The 26927-nt window shown below is 37.4% G+C and overlaps 1 protein-coding gene across 1 annotated transcript in view; it reads left to right on the top strand.

The window, feature by feature from the left end:
- LOC107670182 (teneurin-2-like) overlaps positions 1-26927 on the top strand; it is a 613574-nt gene that overhangs the window by 147762 nt on the left and 438885 nt on the right. The window contains exon 4 of the mRNA XM_016462702.1: positions 20891-21094. The gene's annotated coding sequence lies outside the window, so the exon portion shown is untranslated. The remainder of the gene's footprint in view (positions 1-20890; positions 21095-26927) is intronic.

A 26927-nucleotide genomic window follows, 5' to 3' on the forward strand; every position in this document is an offset into this window, starting at 1 on the left:
TGTGTGTGTGTGAGGCCAATAATTGGCTTATTTAAAATTGTATACTGTTTTGTCTAAATACATTGAAAATAAAACACTAAAATGTACTGGTTTAAATGCAACAGTGAATTTAGGCATCACAGCATTTATAATGTACAGTATGAAAAAAATGTATTTCCATTTTTAGATTTGCTAAAGATTTTAATAGTGTTGTTTATTTTTAGTGTGGTAATAATGTTATCTTTTAATAGTATTATTAAATTATTAGTGTTTTTTTAACATTACAAACACCAAGGGAGTGTTAGATGACAGCAAAGATAATCATTTATTTATTTATTGATTGATTTATTGATTGATTGACTATTTATTGACTTAAATTAGCCTCCCCCACAGCATGAGCCATGATTTGCTGCTTGCTAGTCCATTGCAGGTATTAGTGGGCTGGACATTATCATTCTAGAGAGCATTTGATTGGACAAAAAATTGTCTAGTGCTGGATGAGTCATCAATATTTCTTGGTCCGATTCCATGAGTTTCACCCATTTGGATTTAATAAACCAGTCATATAGATATAGAGACAATGCCTTCCGGTGTTCATTTAGAAACTCTTGTATAGTCCTGGGCGATAAAATGGTATCGATATTTATCGACCGTACACCCTCGATAACGATATAAAAAATGTTCGATATAGCGCACAATATAGGCACGTGCTATGAGTGACGCAGACCGCACACACAAACACGAACACATGCTGAATTGAGTGCTGTGCCTGCCTGTGATGAGGAGATTGTGAATAATAAAAAAAAGAATATATCGAATTTAAAATAAACATTTGCATTTGAATGCAAAAAAAAGTACAATCAAATGTTAGGTGTCTGGGAGCGTCATTAGTGGATCGCAAGATGCGGTGATGATGATGTAAGTTACTTTGTTGCATTTTAATGTTAAGTCTAGCCCACAAGACGCGCAGTTGCTGCGTTATTCATTCAGAATATTAGAGAAATATAGTAGCTCAATGCGTAGAAGATCTTGATTAGGTTAAAACCGAAACCAAGCCATTCACACAGAACGCATATTCAGCACATTTTTAGACGGACAAATATGACTGCTGCACTCGCGTCTCACAGAAGAGATGTATAGAAAGCCATGCAAAGTTAAAACAGTTTAAACTTTTAGAAAACGCGTCACGCATTTGTGGAGGTTTATTCAGTTTCACTGCATCTCATGTTTTTAAAGGCAATCTGTGTGATGGGCGATTTGGCTCTTTGTATTAAGCAATGCATAAATACATGATGCTGTTTTGTTCGTAATTGTTTATGCAATTTACGAAATTATGTTTGATTTAAGTTGAGTTAATTTAGACGTAATGCACGTTTTTCTTTTTATAGACAGTTATTTCCTTTGCGTTGGCAATTTAATGCTCTGCATTATTTTGCTCATTGCGCCCTCCTGTGGCTTCGGGAGACAAGCCAAAAGTTTCCTTCAGACCTATTTAATCTGCATATAACACATTAGAAATTAGATATTTGTTAAATTTCTATTTTGTGTTTGACTGTTAAAACAAAAAATATTTGTTGTTTGTCTCAATAAATTGGGCTAATTTAAAAATACAGTGGTTAAATTTAAACGTTTTTTTCTATTGCTCTTTGTTTTAAAAAAGGTTATAAAAAATGTCAATAATTATTGATACCGAACGATATGAAACATTATATCGTTGATACATTTTATAGCTATATCGCCCAGCCCTACTCTTGTATCTATATATAGAATAGTTGACATATATTATATTTCATAATATTTATTTCGATTTATTCATATCCCATTTTTTTAAGGTGCTACTGCCTCCCTTGCTCTGACGCAACACCCCTGACATGGCTTATGTAACTGTAGTTATATAAAAATTCAGTGACAGTGAAAATCCTGGTGTTTTGTCACAGTATGTAAGCTGACAAGATCAGATCCTACCTTTGATCTCGTTCCCTTTGAAAAGTAAGTTATCTAACACGGGTCACCTTGCATTTTCTGCTATAAACCCAGAGGATAGCTATATTTTAATGTAACAGGTAAACCCATTTTACACAGCCCGTTTTACATTACTGCAGATGGCTAGAGAAATTTTATGATCAGATTCTCTCTTCCTGATGTTTGTAATTGAGGTTTTGTAGGCAAACATCGAAAGCTGCAAGTCTTCAGTGAAAAATAAAGGAAAGAGTGGAATGGCTTGATTTTCATTCCAAATGACCATTTACCCCTTCCCTGACCTTCAAATGGAAAAAGCTCATGAGTTCAGTCTAGCCTAGATGGGATACTAAATACCCACAAACAAACTTTATAGGCTCTGCATGTCTCTGCGTAGGTTTGTATTCATGGCGTCTGGAGAAGAGAACTCGGTTCATGTCCTTAAGGGCAATAGTCCAGCTGTCTTATGAGGCTCCATTCACTCAGCTCTGCCATTATACGTGACTAACTGCGTTTGCTTGGTAATTAGTGAGTGTGATTGAGAGGGAAGGAAGGGGCTTTCTCCCACTACAAAAAAGTCTTAGCATCCCCTTTGGGTTGTTAACTGAGAAGGTAGGATGCTCAGTTTCATCATTATTGCCTCCCACCACTGCTACGTCCATTATTCTGACAGGGTATATCACTGATTTTTGTTTTCTGTTTGCTAAAGAGAGAGCAAAACATCTGCTTTTTACATTCAGATGAAGGTTTCAAATGTCTTCGTTGGGGCACTTTGATAATTGAATAATTGATGTAATTGATATGGGTCCTCATGAATTTGAGCTCTACTGTTGTCCTCGTTTAAGCTTGCAATTAAGTGTGATTTGCTAAATTAGAAAATTAGCTTTTTATATTAAATGATCTCTGTGGTTCTCTCTTTCAAAAGAGACCTGGTTTTACGTGACCGTTTTAGACTTTTCAAAGCATTTGTTTTCTTCTCTCTCTCTGTTTTTTTTATTTATTTTTTTAGACTGGTTGTATTTATTGAAAAATATTTAAAGTGGAGTTTCACATTCCCATTTGAAAGTATTCATGAAGACTGCAGGCAGATTTGAATAAAACCTCTCTTGTTTTAGAGTTTGAAGATGCACAAATAAACATTGATAAACATTTGATCTAAAGCCCTGTGCTAATCTATGTTTTATTCTGCATATGACATCTCAGCTAGTTCAGCCAAGGATCACCAGATTGCTGAATGTCCCTAAACCTTCAATTCAAATAAACATCTTTTTAAGGCTAAATCTGTATCTTTATAAAAAACTCCTATTTGGGTAAGTCTTGGCTATCTTTTCTGGTGCATTGGCGCACATCTCTTTCAAAATCATGAGCTGGTTATCTTCTGTGATACGTTTCAGACATTATACACTTTTCAATATCTTAACACTTCTGTCACTTATCAGAATTGTGACAATATCTGAAACCTTTTTCAGTTCTGAGTAGTTCTGTAATTTGTCCATTATTCCGGCAGCGAGCCAACTATTAAAAATCAAAAGTTTTTTATTGACTGATTCAGGCATTTGTTTGTGTAAAATGTCAGGTTAAATATCAAAAGTCATCAACATACTTCAATTTCAAGAGCTGAATATTTATTTAAGCTAATTGTTAAGCTTTATCTTAAGGTGCGTTCACATTTACTGTTGTTTGGTAAATTTTTACAAGTAATTTAAATAACAGTCCATGCATTCATGAATTTTGTTTGATGAAAAGATTTCACAACAGGTTCAGGTTGGTCATGTGAATTCGCCGTGTTGACCAACAGAAAGCCACTTAGTTTTAAAATGAGTTCTATGTGAGCTGTGCTTCATATATCGCTAAGCTATTGGAAACCGACAACTTTTGCTAACATGACCGCACCTTTAAACACTAAACTATAAACTATGTGAACTCATCCAAGACTTGTTTTTACAATCAAAGTCTGTAGGTTTAGTGCATTTCCAAAAGGTTTAAATGCAGAAATATTGAATTTAAAGCATTTTTCTATTATGAAGTCAGGATAAACCAGACAGATCAGTGTATTGCTGCCTTTAAGAACCTTTGCTATTAGTTAAAGGGCATATTTGATGGAGGTAGGTGAAATTGCATTTTATTTCTTCTTTTGAAGAACTATAGCATATCTTCATTACAATAAATAGGCTGTTCATTGTCATTGTTAGTGAATGATTCAGAAATGGCGTAGTCTTCCTATATGCTTTAGCACAGGGTTTGGAATAGGGATTCCCATAGCTTAATGTCCTCAATGTACATGTTCTCTAATATCAAGACATTTCTACGAAAGCAAAGACATATATGCCCATCCACTGTTAGTGCTCAGAAATTAACCTAGTTATCCTGAACCCGTAGGCGGCCTTATGGAAAAGTATGAATGTAGCTTCCAATCTGATAACATGATGAACTAGATATGTGTGCTAAGAGAAAGACAAATATAACAAGATATTAAAATATATATATATATATATATATATATATATATATCAGTAGAGCTGTGGATACCGCAGGGGAGCATAGAGAAGTGACTTTACTGGATTACACTTTCAAAGAAACCTTCTCTGCAAAACCTCTATTAATAGAGTCTGTGATCATGGAGTGAATATCACTGCAATGCTTTCAGTATATTACCTTATGACTGCCTATTTAATCTTTTCATCTGAGGAGCTTAATTAAAGATTTACCTGCTACATATGAGCAGATTTCTCTGCACAATTAAATGCATTCATTTCATAGAAGGGTTAGAATGATTAGCCAGTCAAACTGACTTGAAATATGTCTGCAGGGCAGAAGTCTTCGTATTTCATAGAAAATATTAAATGAATATCCCTGAGCCAAGGTTCCTACAGGGCTTGTGTTTTGACCAGTCTGTATGACAGGCTAATTTATAATACTGCGGTGGAAAAGTAAATTATTTGAAATCTTGTAAATGCTGGCAGGTCATGCCCTTCCTTTGATCCCTGTGATCAAATTGAATTTGCCCCTGTATAAAAAGAAGACCTTGCGTTTTGAATGTGCTATTCGTTTTACGCCCACAGCCTTGTGATAGACACAGAAGGATGCATGCGTAACTAGCTTCTCAACCTTGTAAAAAAATGGATAATCGAATACAGGTAGTTTTGAATAACATTTCACCTGACATCTCATCTTCTCAAGAAGTCTGCCAATTAAATCTTGTAGTTATTCAGAGTTCAAGTTTTAAAACAATTATCTTCAGAGATGCGAACGTCCTTCACGACTGTTTCATTGAACAGAATGATATAGATTCCAAAGCAATTGTGTGTAAAAGTGAATGTTTTATTGCATACATCTGACATTAAACTTGTAATGTATTACCAATTAAATAGTCCCTATAGTGCACTTGGAAATAAGGTCATTGGGTTTTACTGATGCATTGAATCTAGTTTGCAACCCTGTTACCTACGTTTTAGCCATACTGAAAACTGAACTGAAATAGTTTCCACCGTTTATTTATTCAAAGCAGCACAAGCTTGTTTATTCCAGACCAAAGAGTTTGCATTTATGGTCTAGAGATCCCATAAATTTAGTGCCCTTGCAAGGTGAATGAAGTCCCTCTGGAGTTCTTTGACCTGTTAAGGCCTTTATTTTGCCCCCCGCTGTTGTCGCCGGCAAAGGCAATTGCATTTTAAGATGTGCTTTACATTACAAAGGTGGAATAATGTCCATAGCCTGGAGTATACAGCTAGCGCGAACACAGCGGTTATTACGTGCACTGCCGAGAGAGTGGACCGTAGAGGCCTGTCCCATTTTGCTTTTAAACAGTCCAATGGATCTGTCCTAAAATCCAAATGGCTGATGCTGCTGACCAAAAGTAGGTCATTGTCTGTTTCAGTGTATTTCAAAGAAACCACTTTTAACTGAATAACTAAATGTAAAAAATAAATAAATAAAATGAATGAAAAAATGTAATTGTTGTGGCCACTACAGTTTAAATGTCCGTATCTGTAGAATTCTTTTGGTCTGAATCTCTCAAAGGTCTCAGAGTGGAGTATTTTGGTGAGCAGCTGGGAAAGTGTTCTCCCTCAGGTCCGAGAAGATTTTATCAGCGCTGGTGATAAATGTGAGCCTCTGTCACAGGTTGGTGGTGAGAAGCCTGTTTACTTGAAAGGAAATTTCTGTCAGAGTAAAGGTCAAGTTCTTTCACTTTTTCTTCAGGATCCTGGAAGGAAATTGCTTTTGCATTTAGAGGTGCAACAAGGGAGGCGAAAAGGTGACACACACAGCATTCATAAAGACATCTCCAGAGTCTTGGACAGTATTTTAGGTCTCTCAATTGATATGAAGATCTCAAACGTGTGATAATCGAGTGATTTGTTGATTATTTGTAGCCTACTGTAGGATGGAATCTGACGTAGTACTCCTCAAGGAACAATTTTATTTTTTATTCATCCTCGTATCATTCCCCTAATCGTTTTTCTCTCCAGGAAAGAGGCTGTTTCCCGTTGAGGTTAAATTAAGCTGTTTAGCGGGTCGCCGTGTGTCATTGGCTCTTTGACCTCCCTTTTCTCACAAGCTGAGTTTCGTGTCTGACTCTGCGCTCTGATCTTCCAGACTAAAAGGAAAACCAATATAATGTTACTGGCTCTTCTATGCACCTATTTCGAGCATGTTATTGGAAGAATGCCACACCGCTAATAAATAATCATATAAATTGTGATTCTTTGGGCATCATTGAACTTCTGGGACTTTAATTTAGCACCAGAAAGAAACTTGATGAACTCGTCTTGATGGCTAAATTGATGTTCATCATGGCTAACTAGGCTTGCTAGGCACAGCATCTCGGCTTTTTTTTTTTTTTTCCCTGACTGATTCTCTGAGGGCTTAGTGTGCTGAAACTCTGGCACCGGAGGTGCGAGACATGCACTGCTGCCTATTGGGTTGACCTTGCTGTGAAGAAAATAGAGACATGAAGGAGGGAGAGAAAAACGGGTCCATAAAAGAGATGAAAGGATCTTCACTGTCCCAGAGAGCCATTGTCTCACCCATGTGACACAATAAAGAACTGTAGACACTCACTGTCACCCTAGAAACAAGAAACAATGCTTGATCGAAGCGACAAAATTTGTTTCATTGACTGTTATACAGTATTAAAAAGTTTCCTGTGGTTAAAACCAATCCATTATTCTATTCATTTTGCAAGTCTTTGCTGTAAGGTTTAGTTATTTGTGTAAATGTTGTATGTCTGCCCACTGTATGTGTCACTGTGATGAACTTGTTTATTGGCACACTATGTATTACCATATTGCTCTCAGATTTTCTCTTATCATTGTACTGAATGAGGCTTTTCTGTTCTGGGTGAATGCAGAGATGATAAAGTTCAAGATCAGTTTTCAGTCAAGTTCTTCAAGTTCAAGACTTCAATAAAGTGTGTGAATACACTGGTTTCCTGAAAGAGTTGGCCTAGCATACAAGATGTAGATCATCCTTTTCATGAATGGGGGGGAGGGGGGGGGGGTTCTAAATGTAGTAAAAATTTTTTTTTGAATTTTCTAGGAAGAAAGAAAAATCTAAATTGCATTGAAAATTCTATAACTTATTGAACTAAAATAGATAAAAAGTTAAAAAGCAGAAATAATAAGTAATTTAAAAAAATTAATGTATTTTTAGAAACTACATTGCATTTAAAATTGTATATCATTTATTGAACTAAAATAGATAGAAAAAGCAAAATAATCAATCATTTTTAAAATGTGTAATTAATTTTTTTTAGAAAGATCACTTTTAAAACTATAATTTATTGTACTTGTATAGATAAATAAAAATCATGCATAAATCAATCAATCAATCAATAGAAAAAAATCACAAATGTTTAACAGAGTTACAGACTGATCTGTCAATCAGTAAGGGTTTGCTAGTTTGGGACCAAATTCTGGATTTTTTGGGTACTTTGTCCTATAAAAGCTTTGGTGACTGGTAAATGTACTTTATATTTCCATGTACAATATAGCTCAACATTATCATCTGAACATAAAGCGATGTGGTTCTTCATTCAAGTTAAAAATGAAACGTGCCAAATACTTTCTCAGTATGTTCAATTACTGTCTCTGATCGTTAGGAATCTTACATTAATCCTCATGCTCGCGGCAATCGAGGTTACACCGGAGCAGGTGTGTGCTCTCCTTCATTCAAAGGTGAGAAAACAACAGTGAATCTATTTCTATCTCAAAGTGGTGTTTAGCCAGAGGAGACACTTGTCCTGATGGTTAGACAGCACACCTCCACTTAACCCTGCTAGGGACCACCTGCCTACCCGGAAATGGGCTTCCGGTGGGGGAGGCCACACTGATTCCACTCACCCTATGTGGGCTTCTGTCAGCCTTTCAGGATGTTATTGCACATCTTGTCATACTGTGATGCACACATTACATTCTACAGCCCACATGACAGCACTGATGCATGCTGTACCTGCACTCAGAAAAAAAAGGTACAAAAGCTGTCCCTGGGGCAGTATACTTTCTAAAGTAAACATTTGTACCTTATTTAAGGTGCATATTAGTAATTTAGAGGTACATATTTATACCTAGTGTAGATATTAGTATCAAAATAGTATTAATACCTTTTGAAAGGGTACTGCCACAGTGGCAGCTTGTGTACCTTTTTCCCCCCTGAGAGTGTGCCAGACCTCCCCTCCAGTCTTATACAATTCCTATGTGGTTTAAAACTTAAAAAAAAAAAAAAGAAGTTCTCTAGCACTTTAGTTCATTACGTTGACTTGACAATGACAGGAAATTATGAGGAGGAGGAGGAAATTACATAAGCCAAACTCAAACTGCTGTTGCCCACATAAGCACCACAGCTCAACGTGTGTCCTTTTCTCCTCTTGTATTTATATCTCCCATATTTTATCTAAATTTACAGACGAATGCACAGCTATGCCTGCTCAATGCAGCCTTTAAAAGACAAACCTCTATAGTAGGGTCTTCTCCACATGGTCTCCAGCAAAAAGGCCAAATCTGTTTGCGTTTAGCCCTAGATAGTGAGCCTTAGCAGGGGAGGCTCTTTCTCAAGCTCATCCTGAAGATAAGGCCTTTAACACTCAAAGCTCAGGGACAAGATCACCCTGACTGAAACAACTTGAAAGGAAATTTTCCATACCTTTGCTCTTCAGTATATTCACTTCCTCTTCTTATCAATTGAACGCCCTCCCCTCTGTGAACTCCACCTCCAAGCTTAAAAGCCTCTCCAAGATGTTTGTATTCACTCAGTGACATAATGATGAAATATGAGGCTCCATTTAAACCCCCAAAACCAGCCCAGTGGGCACATGTTGTTAGTTGGCCTGTGTGATGAATTGTATTAGTGTGCGGTGGCAGGCCTAGCTAGTGCTTTAATAAGATAATGCTTTGACTGTTTCTTATTAAAATACCTTGTTTTCTGATAGCTCTAGTTTCAAATATGCCTTTTATTAGATGTTATTTTGTTACATTGTGCCCTTGGGCTTTCTTTTCGAAGCTGTACCAGAGAAAGGTAATTGTTGATTTCACAGTTTTGGGAATAGCAATTGACCTATTTGGTTGATTTACATTTACTGTGACTTGAAGCACATTAAACGGTGTTGATATTTCTACATGCCTGGTTTACAACTTTAATTTTTCTTAAATTCTATTTGAATGGACTGGAATCACATAGATGGTTTGTTATCACAGGCTCCATTAAATGACTTGACATATTTCCTTTTGGGTGGGATTGTCTTTCTCTCTCTCTCTCTCTCTCTCTCTGATCTCTCTCTCTCTCTCTCTCTCTCTCTCTCTCTCTCAAATCTCATTTTTTGCTACATGCCAATCAGTTACTTGTGGTATTTGGGGGTGGAGCATTCTTATTGTAGAGAGCATCTGATTGGACTAAAGCTATGTAGTGCAGGATGAGTCATATTTTTGGATGAACCAATATTTTTGGGTTGTTTTCCTGGAAGAGAAAAGAGTTTAAATTTGGAATGTATGCATGTCTGTTAATGGTTGAAAAAGAATAAAAAATTGAAAAAGAATAAAAAAAAAATATCTTAAAAAACAATATATAAGAAATATATCTATATATACAACATTTTTTTAGGAGTGCATTAGCGAATAGATGACCTCAAACCTAATATACATGGACTAAAAGCCAAAAACTAAAATGTAGAGGTTTTTTTTCACTTATTGAGTCTAGGAATGCACAAATATTCTATATTATATAAAATATTATAATTTATAATTACTATATTTTGTATGCATTTTTAAGTAATTGTATAAATAATAATAATAATAATCACTAAACAGTAAAATGAAATCACATTATAATGTGCAGTATGAGAAATGGATATTAATTTTGAGATTTGTTAAAGATTACATTTATCGGTGTTATTGTTTGTGTCCACATACACAGGATGTACTGAATGCATGATAAGTTTACACATAGTACCATAATGCAGTTCATTGCAGTGACAGACATCAGTGGCCCTTTCCCTTGCGACATTGGCTTGTCACAGTGAAGGAGTGAGTGAATGAAGGAAAGGGATAGACACAATGAGATTTTCAGTGGGATTTGGGCTCCTATATCCCTAGCCATCCCCCAGAGTCGTCCTCCTCCCCGTGTGTGTGGCAGTCGCACCAGGGGAGATAAGAATATATCTGTATGAATCACACACAGTGCAGCCCTGTCAATGTCACTGCCATCATTCCCCTGCAGACCTGAGCACTAACTAGGTTACCTTGGATCACTGATTCCACTCTCTTTTATGTTTCCTTTCCCCACACGTCTTACGTTCTCCATCAGGCTGTCTGGGGACTAATCAAAGCCGACAACCTCCCACCTCCCCACACCAACCCCAACACCCTGTGCAGCCGGCTCTGGCTCACGCTCAAACGTGAAAGGACCGCAAAGTTTGGATTAGTTTTTAAGTTCCATTGTGATTATTCTTATCTGCTATCAAATTAAAGCCGAGCAACATTTCACAATGGGCTTCCACCTATGAATATAGAGGAGTTTAGACAGCGAGAGGGTCCTTGGGGGGTGTTTGCACAAATAGGATATGAAAGCCCTCGTTATCAGCGCGCCAATGTTTGCAGAGATAAGAGGCCAGACTGCTGCAATCCTCCTAGAAGAAAAAAAAAACATCTGCGGATGCGCCACGTACAGCCTCACGTCACGTATCCGTATGTGCTATTCATCAAGGCTCAATGACATGGGGAAATAAGCAGGGCTGACATTACTGCATGCCGAGGCGGCCGGATACATATACGCGTCGGGTTAGAGGGTCACGGGATTGGCTGCAGACAGATGTTGATGTCCCCCAGCTGTTGGAATCTGCTGTCATATTACTTTCCCACTGTGATCTTTCTTCCTCCCTTCCCGTCCCGTCTCGCTCTTTCTGACTCCTCCATAATTGCCTTGTCGAGAATTTGTGGCTCTTCATAAACTGGCTGCTGTCGGATGGCACTTCCCGTGGCCAGCCCTGGAAACAGATGTCCGAGTCACCGGCCTCCATTAGTCCGGCCCTCGCACAGGGATAACTCATTCCTCCAGACCGGCCTCAAGACATCAGGCTCGCTCCTCGCATTTATCTGGCCTCAGAGCCAGAGAAGGAGTTTAAAAGAGAGATGGAGAGACAGACAGGGAGACACTGGGTGTCTAATGACAGGGCACGGTGCCATGCTGTTTCTTTAGCTCATGCTTGTTCCTGTAAACTCGACCGCCAGTGCGCCTGCTTGCAGTGTCACTCCATTTTAGACACTGATTAAGGTCGTGTACGTCGCTCTCTGTCACCATGCGCAAGTCTGTGATGGTTACCTGCCGAAGTTGTCCTACCACGAACATGATTTTGTGTTTGTTCCTGGGCCAATTATTCATTGCATGCTGACATTTCGGCAATATGTTTGGGGTACTTTTCCACCCTGCAGCCTTAAGAGGAAGTCTGCAATGATCAAACGATGCAGTCCTAGAGAGAAGGACTAAAAAAAAAAAAAACGGTAAATGTTAGAGGTAATGGGCCTCATTTCTGAAGGAATCTAATCCACCCACGTTTTCATCATAAATCTCCAGACATAATTATTTTCAAGGACTTTGAGCTTCTGTTCAGCTTTATTATTCAATAAAAATACCCATATTAATGCTGTAAGTGGTCTTTGGCTGTCTTCCGAAGCTTATTTATTTGAAGATCGCTGTTGCATGCACTGCAGCTCCTGGAGACATGTGCCTTGGAGACACATGTTTTGGATTGAATTGTGGGACAGTTGAATTGGTCGCTGTGGGGTCCTTTTTGATATTTTCACTTAAACAATGCTGAATAGCGAGACTTGTGGATATATCTAGCAGGAGTCTCACGTAATCCCGACCTCACCCCTCCCCAGGCTTGTGATTGGCTGAAAGGGGTCTCAGCTTGTTGTCTGAAAGGGCAGATTGCAGCAGATTGGTGCAGTGCTGCTGAGGCTGGCATGCTGATGCCAGGGACACTGTGACTGGCAGCATGATCTAGCCCACAAGAGGACGTGACTCTCTGAGATGCTAATGAGAGCAGAGCACCTGTTAGCAATAGACAGGCCCCACAGGGGGTACAGAGAGAGTGAATGAGGGACAGAAAACCACCCAAATTCACCAGGCTCACCATTTGGAAGAGTAAAAGCTCTGTTTGTTTTGGAGTTATTTAGGGGGTATTTAAACACGATAGAGAAAGGAGTTTGTTACTTTTTCTCTCCAACTGAAAAGACCACTATAGAATAGGTATATACTATAGAATCTGTCTGTCTGTCTGTCTGTCTGTCTGTATCAACTTATTCAAGCAGTCAAGAGGATTGAATAAACTTTCAAATTTAAGTTCACTCAACTACATATAGTTTGTTATAACAATTACCTAAAAAGTTTACATGGTTGCCTTAGAAAAATGAGTTAAATGAACTTCAACACAAGTTGACATGACAAAATCTTTTTTGTTAACTAATTATCCTGGCATAACAGAGAGCACAAATAAACCATAATTAAAACTAGGGCTGGTAAGCGATTACAATTTTTAATCGAACTAATTAAATGATGTGGCAATTAATTAATCGCAAATTAATCGCACATCAAATTTGGCTGAGAAATTACTCCCAAAAGATAATTTAAAGTCATTGTTGTGTAAAGCATCAAACAGACATTACAAAAAGTAGCTTCAGCAAGACCTATTTTGTTTGATAACGTTTATTACATATACTCTTTTGGACCATGAGGGTGAGTAAATGATGACACAATTGTCATTTTTGGGTGGGTGAACTATACCTTTAATAATTAATTTTATTAATTTTATTATTATTACTATGGAAATATGAAATTATTTATTTAAAGAAATGATGTTCTAAATAATAAACTAAAACTGCCAGTAGGTGGTGGTAAATGTCTTAATGATAAAGTCATCGAGTCATTTATTCATTCGATTCGTTCAAATGGCTGATTCATTCGGGAGTGAAGTAAATGGTTCTTTATGAATAGTTCACTGAATCATTAGGCTTGTTCGACTTGAAGCGGATCATCACCATCAGACCGATCGGTGTGTGACATCAAAGTACCGAAAGAGCTATAGAGACTAGAGCAGACGACTCTGCATGCTTTTGAATCTCTGGTCTGCAGTGCCTCTTCAAATCCAACACACCTATGGCCAATGGTTCAATGCGCCAAATGGTTCACACAATTAATTCAAAACGTGCATTAACAAATGAAATTCCGCTGTGTGTTGCTCGGAGACGAACGAAATTTTGACAAAAAATAAAAATAAAAAAAATAAATAAAAATAGCTCCCTGGAAACTACTGCAGTTAATAATGGGCAGGAGAGCAAACTGGTGCTAAAATCACAAGAAAGATGCAGACTGACCATACAGGCGTTATGATGCAGACCCAGCTGAAAACGAAAATCAACCCTTTCGCAAGCATGTAGAGGTACGGTAAATACTTGCATTGTTGCATTGGTGGTTAAAATGAAGCTTTGACAGTTTAGCAAAAGGTTTTGCACAAATTAGCCAACAAGACAGTGGTGCAGGGTGTGCGATATATATCGTCTGAGATAATATCGTATTTGTTGTTTTAACAATGTGCGATTTGACATTATCAGTATTTTGCCAAAAACCAAACAAAACACTCCTACATAGTGCCGTGAAGTCTAGTAGATTAGACTAGTGACTGCGCGCATTTAGAGTGTGTTCTTTCACTGCGTGATTCAGTCTGTTAAAATGCATTTAGAATGATCACAAAATTGAAGATATAGGGGCAGAAAATGAGTGCCGTTTTTTCCTCCAAAAATCAGCATGATTACATATAGATTTTTTTTACAACAGTTCAATAAACAAGAAGTTAATTAAGAGACTTGCGTTTTAGACACCATATTGCCTCTTTTTGCTGTATTTCGACAACAAAAATAATTCCAAACACAGCCACCATAGCACAGTTTTGCGTCTCTGAGCAATGACAGTGTTTCGTTCCTGAATGAAGTTTATTCTCAATGTTTAACCTGCATGTTTAAATGATTCAGTTCAATCGCAATGACTCACTTATTAACAGTGACTTGCTGCCACCTACTGGCGGTTTTAATTTCCCCTGCTCCAACACACATACCATGTAGTTTTCAAGTAAACCTAAATGATTAGATTAGCTGGATCAGATGTGTTTAATTAGGATTATCTAAACTAAATCTCTAAACTGTGCAGGGCTGTGGCCCTCCAGGAACTGAGTTTGACACCCTTGGCCTATCCCATTTTTGCCTCCCTCGCACTGTTAAAATGTAACAAAGTAAATTTGAAACGAGCTATTTTTTTTTTACTTTTACTTAAGTACAAGTAAAAGTACCAGTCTAAAAATCTACTCAAGTAAAATTTCTTTAATGTAATGGTACTTTTACTTGAGTAGAATATTTTTGTACTCTTTCCACCTCTGCAAATAATGCATACTAAACTGTATTTTTCTCATTCTCTATATAGCTTCAGCTCAGTACCGCATGGGAGAATATTTATTATATTATAAATATATTATAATTATATAATTATACATATATTATAATTATAAAAATATTAATATTTTTGCAAAATACTGTGGAACTGCGTGTATTTTGAGGCTTCAGAGTGCCACGAAACTAACACTGGCATACATAGGATATAAACCATACTTATACTCTTCTTAGACAACATACATAATTTCACACATATTAAACCAATAAATGCAAATATTTACTTATATTTGTAGAAATTGAGAAAATTTCCAAACTTTGTGGAGAAGCTCACCAAGATGGCTGATGAACGTCTTTCTGCAACGGTCTTCACGAGTTCTCGCGGTAAGTGATGTTGAGAATATGATATTGTTATTGATTTGATTCAACACATTTTTTTTTAAGTTGAGGGGGCAAATACTCTAGTTCAGTCAACTTACAAACTAGTTGAGACAGACATCGTTCTGTCCATCCATCCGTCTATCTGTCAGTTTGTCACTCTATCTATCTGCCTATCATTCTGTATATACAGTATGTATGTACAGTATAAACCTTCAACAAATCACAGCTTCAATTCCAATCCAAATTCAGGAAATGAATTAAATTAGGCTTGATTCTCATTGAATGCATGGCAAAAATGTACTTTGAATGCAGTGGAGGCTGCTTTCAATAAATCCAAATGAATAAATGTAATGTAAATTATTCTTTTTCTTACTAGTTGTAGAGGAATGCACAGTAGATGTGTTGTGCTGGAGCTCATGAAGAATGCATGCACATGTTGATGAATGTAGTCTATTGTACAGCAGTGGAGTCCACCAATCTGTCTATTTCCCAGTTATCAAATGTCATAAATAATACAATTTCTTCCAGAGTTTCATTATAACCTTTTTTATGAATATGGATAAGGCAATGCTATATTCACTGTGTCACTTGTTATTTATCTCTCGATGGAGTGCTGTGAATCACCACAGATAATCTCGGCTGTCCGCTTGGTGTGAATTAAGCCCATACACCCCCTCTTTGTACCCTCCCTGTGCTTTCCCACAATCCAATCTCAACAGCCCGACTGATGTAGACGATAAGCTAGAAAACCAGGGTCTTGGCCAATCTCCCCCAGCCCCCTGCCCTGTTCAAACCAGCGGCAGAAATCATATCATCTGTAACCTGTGAGAAAAGGCCAGGACACTATGGGATCTTTTATTAGCCATCTGACCTGTGTGCATATATGTGTGTGTGTGTGTGTGTGTGTGTGTGTTTGTGTGAATCACCCTCACTCATCTCACACGACCTTGCAGACAAGTTTCTGTACTACAACCTCATGTTCAACTTTGTTTTTCGAGTAGCTAGTTATATGATGGTGAGTCTAAAACAGTGGTTTCAGTACAGCACTGCTTCTTTGCTCTTAAATCACATGTTTTGTCTTTCTCTCTCAGTTTGTAGTACATCATTAAACAAATGAGCCAATTAACAGTGCCGGTGGCTCACTTTCTCACAGAGGATTTGAAGGAAAGCGCTTTGAGGAAGCTGGCAGACAGACAGGTGGTATTGTTGGAAATCATATCTCCCTGTGATATCGGCTCATGTGTACCTCTTACGGACACCAGTGGAAGTCTGTGTAATATGAAATAGGAAATGTCATTTTGTTATGTTACTGTATATACTGTTGAGGATTGCTGTGCTCTGCACAGACTTAAAACTCGCTGTGTTGGATATGATTGGCCAAACAAGCATCTGGGAACATCGGTGATAGTTTGAAAGATGCTGGGAGTATGTTGATGGATTCCGCTGCAGAATTATGTATCACGTACCGGAGTGACAGGTTGGTTCATCCCCCCCTGATAGTGATGCAATCAAACAACTATTGCTCCACCATCATTTCCATCATTCTCACTGACACACACATGCAGATCCAAGCACACTTTGATGTATACAGGACCTGACAGGTCCTTACACTGGCTTCCAGTTATATTTAGGATTGATTTTAAAGTACTTTTACTCGTTTATAAATCACTCAATGGTCTAGGACCTAAATACATAGCAGATATGTTCACTGAATATAAACCTAACAGACCACTCAGATCATTAGGATCGAGTCAGTTAGAAATACCAAGGGTTCACACAAAACAAGGGGAGTCCGCTTTTAGTTATTATGCCGTCCGCAGTTGGAATCAGCTTCCAGAAGAGATCAGATGTGCTAAAACATTAGTCACATTTAAATGCAGACTCAAAACTCATCTGTTTAGCTGTGCATTTATTGAATGAGCACTGTGCAATGTCCGAACTGATTGCACTATAATTTATGTATAAACATTTTCTATTCTTAACTGTTTTAAATTCATTTTAAACCTCTTAAATCAATTTTTAAATCATTTTCAAAATTTTTAAAGTCCTTGTTTTATTGTTGTGATTATTTTTTTTATTATTATTTTCTTTTCTTTTATGTAAAGCACTTTGAATTACCATTGTGTATGAAATGTGCTATATAAATAAACTTGCCTTGCCTTGCCTATACGAGTGTTTCTTAAACTAAGGACACTTTTAGTCTTGTAGACTTTTAGAAAATAAACACTCTCAAAATTCTTTACAAACTTTCACCAGTGTATTTAATCTATATAATGTATTAAGTGTGGACATGTATCCCTTTTTTCCCTGATGAAAGTCATGAAATTTTCCACTGCATTGTCGTTTCCATCACATCTCAAATGATGTAGTGTGATCAAATTTTGTAAATTTTGTAAATTCTGATATTTTTGCACAAACTGTTTATTGACACTGATGTCTCCCACGCAAACTGTTGAAAAAACTTTGTTAGGTGCCAAATTGTTTGGTTTGCTGGAAATTGGAAATAGGGCAGCTGAAAATAAATAAATAAAATTAAATAAATTTTTTTTTAAATGATTTGCTTATTTCACTCTTCATTTAGATTATAATCATTTAAAATTGAACAATTCATATTTTTTTGACAGATTTGCTGGGTCTGACAAATTTAAAGCAATCTATGTATACATGTACAGGACTGCCAATAAAGTGATACAGCTTGAACTTTTGGGGCACAATTTCAACCGAGGAAGACAGAGGGCCCAATAATTGCTAAGTGTGGCCCATCATGGATACAATCTATAGTTACACATTACATTTTCAAATTGCTTGTTTAAAAGTACCACATTTAAATGATGAAAGCATGCTAAAACTTTTCTGAGACAGTTTTGATGTAAAATTCATGTCACAAAAAGAAGTTTAAACCTCTTAGTTTGCATACAAAACCCCCTCTGGGATCTAAAAGTGCCTGAAGCTGAAGAAACTCTGATACAGTAAATGCACAAACATCTGTACGTATGCATTTGGATCACCCTCTGTTGATTATTTCCAAACTAATGAATTCAGTTAGCATGTTACACGCATTCCCATGATATCAGCCTGTAATGAATTAGCAGCTGTTGACAGTTGTCTGCAGGGATACAAGTAATAGAGAAATCCAAGTAATGGCGCATTTTTCATTACACCCCTTCTTCCTCTGCCCAAGGTATGTCATTCCCTGGAGCGGCATTGACAATAACCCACACAACTGTTTGTCTTTCGTAACTTTATTACTATTGATTTTTGACACTAAGGGATGAGATCTATAGAGAGCGATTTTCGCATTGTTCTGTAGACCGTACACCCGCATGACCAGTAATTGATAGAATTACTCTGCGTATACAACAGGCGTGATCACGGTTAATGTATTTATCGCTGTTGTATATTATTCCTGGAAAATGTTCGTTGACAAAAATGTTCCAATTCATCAACATAACATTGACCTTTACTGCCATTTCACCGCTATTCTGCTACTCATGTTTTGCAGTGTATCCACACAAGTGCAATATATCCAGCTTTAATCACAAATTTCATTATGCCGCTGATTACAAATGCTCAAAACATCTTAATCTCATAGGCGATTCTGAGCCAAACTTGTCCCCTTTGGTCAATTTGTCAGTTTGCCAGTACAGGGAGGGCACCTTGGGGCCGACTGCTGGTCATTTCTCTGTGTCTGACAGGCCTCTCGCTAGACCAGGGAGAAACAAATGTGTTCCGCTCAGCAAGCACCTCTCCACAACCCTGTCATCGGCGCTCATTAGTCAAACGCTGCTTCTCAGCAAATGTGACACCGATTGCTCGCTTCATGTCCACAAGCAGCCACTCCCAAAGGCATGCTGTTTTTCGAGATCTTCCAGTAGACACGCAGAAAAAAAAAAACCCTCTACAAAATATCTGATTTCACCTCAGCCGCAGACGTTTCATCAAACATTTAAGCGAACACAGATGAACGCTGAGTCTGTTTGTGTTCTCCCCATTTAAGCGCACTGACTCTGCATCCCTGTACGTGAGGCATACACATGATCTCACATTAACAGTCTGCACAGCTGCGCATGCTAATGCATATGATGCTTTATCATTTTTACTGATTCTAATAACATTTTGGTGGCAAGATAAGCTATGATCTAGTAAATCATTTATAGATTTAGCAAAGCAAATTGCAATCAAGCTTACAGTTTATGTTTAGAAAAAAACATGGAGCACTTTGCAGGGTTCTATTTAGTGCAGTTAAGAGTGCATATATGGGCATATTTTGAGCTCATAACCAAATCCTAAACATTATCATTTTTCTTCTTTAAATTCTTGTAGAAGCACATGTGCTGTTGGTTAAAGGACTGTTTTTCAACCATGCATTTATGAAACTATGGGCATGGTGGTTAGGCTTTGTCTCGTACAAGTTAAAAATATCAGTAGTATGTTGGATAAATAATTAAAAGACAATCGATGTGAAGTGCATTTGAACCAGTGGCCCCTCCCTGTTGGTTTTTTGATGGATTTGTTGATTGGTTGTTTGGAGTGAGTGTGAAGTAGGGTAACGAACAGTTTTTGGAAACACAGTGTTTCTATCCTGAGAGGCAAGGGCTTCCTAGCTGCTCTCATTGTGTGTGTTCTTGTGTGAGAACTGAGAGTACTTGACACTCTGGGACTTCAGGAAAGTTTTTGTATGATGGAGAGTATTTTGGTGATGTTATGTAAGAAATAGGGTTAAGAGACTCTTTTTACAACAGAGCCTTGAGGTTTATGAAACTAAGGCCACATATCAATATGCTATAATAACAACACAGAGTTCCTAAAACACAAGTTATGCTATTTTTTAAGGATTTTAATTTGTGATATAATTTCAGAATTGTAAAGAGATGTTACAAACCATTGATCTGACACCAAAAATGTAGATGTTAAAGGAAAGCTAAGGATATTGGATTTTGTGTTCACCAGACTGTGAAAAATATTGTTCATTGCCTTTTTAAAAAGGCAAACATTTTCTTGGCTTTATTGGGGGTTCAATTCAGTTAATTTACTTTCAGCAAATGTCTCACTGAACTTAAAGCAAGTTTAATTCATTTGAAATCTGCTATATAATGGTAACTGTTTAGATTGCTAGAAGTAACTGTGAGAATATTTCTAAAGAGTTCCATGCAGATTGTTACCTGTTAACATGTTCATGAAAGCAAAGTGCTTGTTGTCTTAAGCCACTGACAAAAATCATATGAGTGGCAAAAGGGATTGTAAAGTCATTATATTCAATGTAGGCCTAATTAAACCCAAAAAATCCAACTCATCTGCTGTTGTAGTTGGTTCAACTTCTTTAAATCAGATGTACAGTATTGTAAATTAGAAATAATTAGCTATTTCTATCTGATCTAACCACAAAATTTTGGTTTGTTGGTGCAAGCTAATGTTTTTAGGATGATTCTGTATGTTAAATAGTATTTTTGACTGTATGTTACAGAAGGCTCATTTTTTCATACAGACTTTTTCAGTGTAATAGATAAACTATCAAGATGAAAAGTTGTGATTTTATCTGAACTTGAATAGTAGGGAAACAAAAAATTGCAATAACCATGTTTTATATAAGCATTATCTACTTAATATAATGATCTTTTTTTTTTTTTGTTTTTTTTTTACAGTGCATAAGTAGCAGAGTGCTGTTCTGCTAATAGCCCAAATCAGCGATGTAACGCGCAGCATCTCGCTGATTATCAAGGCCAGTGTTAATGCCAGAACAGCAGCTGCTGAGCTCAAACGCACAGACCTGCTGCGAAACTCAGACACTCTCGTACCAACTGGGAAATGAAGCCTGTGGACTCCACGCCACTAGAACACCACACTGAGTACGTATTGTCATATTTCTTACCAAGTTTGCCCATTATTTTGAAAGATAAAAAGCGGCTCATTCATTTTGGCGAGAAGAGAATAAGACATAACAAGGAATGGCCGAAGAGAAAGTGAGCGTTTTAGTGTGTCGCCTCCCAAAGGAGAACCTGAGGAGGTTCTGCTATTGATTTGGCTCGGTCTACGATCCTGTATTCCACCTCACTGTAATGAGAAGACTGGGGATCAAGACTACAGAGGGGAAAATAACTCTCACAGAAAATAGCATCTATAAAGACAGCCAATTTACACAATTTCTCTAAAAAGAAAGATGGGCGGCTACAGAAGGAAATTTTTTAGTGGGCTAACTTTTGGACATGCAGTTGTTGCGTGACAAACACGGAGACTTGTGTGGAACCGCGATTGTATCTCTTTCCTTTAAGGTGGCAAACAGGGTAGCTTATCTACCCATTAAAGCGTGTTGTATTGAGTGACATGTCTGCCAGACGCTGTCCCATCAAATGGATTTGATAATTATATAGCCTTTTACAAGTTTTTACTTCTTGCAAAATAATTTTATCACACTCTGATATGGCAGCTCGCAATCGTGGCACGTCTGCTGAACTTTGTACACAACTCATATGTGCTGTGACTTTTGGAGAACGCACACATTCACACCAACACACTGCACCAGTACCTAGGGTGCACTTTTATGCCAGGGAAACACATGGCCAAATGTACATTATGCAGCCCAAACTCTAATAGAGCAAGCTAATTGGAGTTGGCTTTGTGCTCTACTGATTTCCATCATTAAAACACGGCTCGCCTTTCCGAGACAGACCCAGCCAATGTGGCATTGCACTGAGGAACAGTGGCCAAAGTTAGCATGACAGCTAGTGCTAATGATTCCTCTAGAGGACCCTTGGAGGAAGAGTTAACAATGTGTGTCAAAAGATAAAGTGAATGACTTGACTCCATTTCAAAGAAACCACAACAGCTCTAAGCATTATTAAATATACACATATTCATATCATGAATGATTATCCGAAATGTGCCGCCCACGGTGGTCTTCTTATTTGTGACATAACTTTTAGTCAGTTTTTAAATGAGTTTACTGTTTACCAATTCATATCAGATAGACATGAGCACAGCCTATTTGGTGTCTGCTTATCTTACGCTTGCACACTTCGTTTTAAAAGCAAGCGCTTTCAGATGATTCGAGTCCGCCGTACAAAACCTTCCCTGTCTTTTGTGTTGCCGAGTTCATTGTTAGATGGAAGCTCAGAAGACTTGTCATTTGATTGAATTTTGTTGACCTAAGCACACCATGCAGAACACTTATCAACACATGACCAGATCGAGGTTGTCGTACATATTGTCGAATCTGATGAGTGGGAGCGGAGCGGCACAATGGAGCTTAAATTGAATCTTCTTGCGAGGGCCAGCAGGGAGCCAGGTGGAAAACTTTATAAACAATGCTGCCTGAATGACAGACTGTGTTTGACACACCATATGCTGAAATTCAGTGACGAAAACGCCTTGAAATATTCTAAAGGAAAACGAATAAAAAATAGCGACACGTACTGTACATATTGTGCCCTATAGGCATTTAAAGTGGACAGATGGCTGACAAAGACATGTCTGTCCTTGACGTTCTTATGTATTCAGTCATGGTAAAAGTATGTGAAAAGTATACTATTATTGATGCTGTTTTTTTGCGTCATTTAAAATATTTTGACATATGAACAGGTCTTCAACCTTTTTTAATGCATGTGCAATGTGGTATTAAATGATGTAATGTGACATTTCATAGCAGATGTGTATGACAGTTTAGTTGACGTTTTGTTTTAGTTTTAGTTCATAACTTCTGAAAATGATTTGGTATGGACTAGACATCTCCTGTCACTGTGAACAAAGCAAAACACAAAACAAAACAAAACAAGACAAAAGAAAACAAAAAAATATCCGTTTATTCCTTTTTAATACATGGATTGAACATACTACACCTTGTGTAGCTAAAAGTTTGGAATACTTCCTTTTTTAATAGTAATATTGTAGAATATTATTACAATTTAAAATAGCTGTTGTCTATTTTAATATATTTAAAGCAGCTTTTGATGATTAATACAGTACTTTCTTGGAAACAGTGATACATTTTTTCTATTATTCTTAATGAATAGTTCTTTTGGAATATTATCAAATATTTTGGAATAATCTATAAAGACAGCCAATTTACACAATTTCTCTAAAAAGAAAGATGGGCGGCTACAGAAGGAAATTTTTTAGTGGGCTAACTTTTGGACATGCAGTTGTTGCGTGACAAACACGGAGACTTGTGTGGAACCGCGATTGTATCTCTTTCCTTTAAGGTGGCAAACAGGGTAGCTTATCTACCCATTAAAGCGTGTTGTATTGAGTGACATGTCTGCCAGACGCTGTCCCATCAAATGGATTTGATAATTATATAGCCTTTTACAAGTTTTTACTTCTTGCAAAATAATTTTATCACACTCTGATATGGCAGCTCGCAATCGTGGCACGTCTGCTGAACTTTGTACACAACTCATATGTGCTGTGACTTTTGGAGAACGCACACATTCACACCAACACACTGCACCAGTACCTAGGGTGCACTTTTATGCCAGGGAAACACATGGCCAAATGTACATTATGCAGCCCAAACTCTAATAGAGCAAGCTAATTGGAGTTGGCTTTGTGCTCTACTGATTTCCATCATTAAAACACGGCTCGCCTTTCCGAGACAGACCCAGCCAATGTGGCATTGCACTGAGGAACAGTGGCCAAAGTTAGCATGACAGCTAGTGCTAATGATTCCTCTAGAGGACCCTTGGAGGAAGAGTTAACAATGTGTGTCAAAAGATAAAGTGAATGACTTGACTCCATTTCAAAGAAACCACAACAGCTCTAAGCATTATTAAATATACACATATTCATATCATGAATGATTATCCGAAATGTGCCGCCCACGGTGGTCTTCTTATTTGTGACATAACTTTTAGTCAGTTTTTAAATGAGTTTACTGTTTACCAATTCATATCAGATAGACATGAGCACAGCCTATTTGGTGTCTGCTTATCTTACGCTTGCACACTTCGTTTTAAAAGCAAGCGCTTTCAGATGATTCGAGTCCGCCGTACAAAACCTTCCCTGTCTTTTGTGTTGCCGAGTTCATTGTTAGATGGAAGCTCAGAAGACTTGTCATTTGATTGAATTTTGTTGACCTAAGCACACCATGCAGAACACTTATCAACACATGACCAGATCGAGGTTGTCGTACATATTGTCGAATCTGATGAGTGGGAGCGGAGCGGCACAATGGAGCTTAAATTGAATCTTCTTGCGAGGGCCAGCAGGGAGCCAGGTGGAAAACTTTATAAACAATGCTGCCTGAATGACAGACTGTGTTTGACACACCATATGCTGAAATTCAGTGACGAAAACGCCTTGAAATATTCTAAAGGAAAACGAATAAAAAATAGCGACACGTACTGTACATATTGTGCCCTATAGGCATTTAAAGTGGACAGATGGCTGACAAAGACATGTCTGTCCTTGACGTTCTTATGTATTCAGTCATGGTAAAAGTATGTGAAAAGTATACTATTATTGATGCTGTTTTTTTGCGTCATTTAAAATATTTTGACATATGAACAGGTCTTCAACCTTTTTTAATGCATGTGCAATGTGGTATTAAATGATGTAATGTGACATTTCATAGCAGATGTGTATGACAGTTTAGTTGACGTTTTGTTTTAGTTTTAGTTCATAACTTCTGAAAATGATTTGGTATGGACTAGACATCTCCTGTCACTGTGAACAAAGCAAAACACAAAACAAAACAAAACAAGACAAAAGAAAACAAAAAAATATCCGTTTATTCCTTTTTAATACATGGATTGAACATACTACACCTTGTGTAGCTAAAAGTTTGGAATACTTCCTTTTTTAATAGTAATATTGTAGAATATTATTACAATTTAAAATAGCTGTTGTCTATTTTAATATATTTAAAGCAGCTTTTGATGATTAATACAGTACTTTCTTGGAAACAGTGATACATTTTTTCTATTATTCTTAATGAATAGTTCTTTTGGAATATTATCAAATATTTTGGAATATTATAAATGTTTTTACTGTCCCTTTTGATTAATTTAATGCATCCTTACTGAATAAAAGTATAATTTTTTTGATCATGTGACACTGAAGACTTGAGTAATGGCTGCTTAAAATATATTAAAATACTAAAATATTAAAATAAAGTTATTTTAAATTGTAATGTTTCACAATTTTTATTGTATAACGTAGACTAGTTCAATTGTAAAGCATTGTAGGCTGCATTAATGCTATAGATCAGAGAACATTAATATAGAGAGGATTTTGTCTTGAAACGCAGCTGCAATTGCACAGCGAAGACAGTAGTCTGATTTGACTGAAGTAGAAGTAAGGCTTAAATCTGTTAAAGACATTCTAGGTCTGTAGAGACTGGAGTATTTTCTGCGGTGTGGCCTGCTGGGGAAAAACACCAGCTCAGGCAGCTTTTTGCGGCATTACCAGACTCACTGGAGGCAGTGTCAGAGAAAAGGAGATGGTGACATAAAGAACACTTCTGCACATCCTCTTCACACAGTGTTAAATTGGAGCATCTTTAGCCACAGGCTTAATCCACAAGGGTTCGAGTTTTAGCTGGGAAGCAAGGCCTGTCAGCCCCTGCTGGTAGATGCCTAAAGATGCCACACACTCTTAAAAGCGTGAAATAGACATACTATATATCTCCCCTCTCTGCTGTGTTTGAGCTCACATCTCAGGAAAGTCTGTAGTGAAGGGTTTGGCACTATGTACACTGTTGTGATGTCATCCAATCAGCGCTGTCATGATGTCATTTTTCTGCAGCTCCGGAGTGACTAGTCACTTGACATTTACACTTTAGAGAAAGTGTGTTTGACTGAGTATCTGCTCCTCACCTCCTCGCTGCACATTACTTGTTATGGTTCATACGGTGAGAAGTAATTTCATTGAACAAGGTCGCTTTCCTATTCACGGATCTGTGGATAAAGTGCTCATATCTCCCACTGTGATTGCAATGTTTTTTCACTGTATGTTTAGCCTTGAGCTGTCTAGTTTGATTGCACTATCAGGGTTTATGTGAATATACAGTACGGTGGTGTTTGCGAGAAAGCTGCTTTCTTTACTTACAAAAGTGTGCCGTGTCAGCCACTTCTAAATGGGCAACCACTGGGGAGTTTATTACAGGATAAGCACATTTTCCCAGAGTAATAAAGCATGTAGATGAGGTAATAATAAATGCAGTGTCAAGTACAGATTATGAAGAGATAATTTATTTACAGAAAAAGATGAGAGTGGGAACTGAACAGTGAAGTATTTGTTTTATTTTGTTATGACTAGATGTTTGCACATTTCTGGTCATGATTGTACATTTCAGGGAGTTCAGTACACTGAAGTGTGAACTTTATCTGTCTGTCTGTCTGCCATCAATCTATCGATCTGTCTATCTGTCTGTCTGTCTGTCATCACAAAGCCTAGCAACTTACATACGTTATGGTAGCAGAATAAAACGCATAACACACTAAAAACTGACTTGCAATAACATAGGAATGTCATAGCATCCATCTAAAACACCCTAGCAACTGCATAACAATACCATAGCAACTACCTAACAACCACCCACATCATCTTAGCAACTGCATAGCAAAGACCTAGCAACCACCCAGAATACCTCAGCAACCTCCTAGCAACCATCCAGAATACCTTAGTAACCACATAGCGATTTGTCCGTCTGAGAGACTGCATAGCCTTAAAACCTCAAAAATTTGA

The sequence above is a fragment of the Sinocyclocheilus anshuiensis genome, unplaced genomic scaffold (assembly GCF_001515605.1).
Source record: "Sinocyclocheilus anshuiensis isolate Anshui unplaced genomic scaffold, SAMN03320099.WGS_v1.1 scaffold640, whole genome shotgun sequence".
NCBI classification, from domain to species: Eukaryota; Metazoa; Chordata; class Actinopteri; order Cypriniformes; family Cyprinidae; genus Sinocyclocheilus; species Sinocyclocheilus anshuiensis.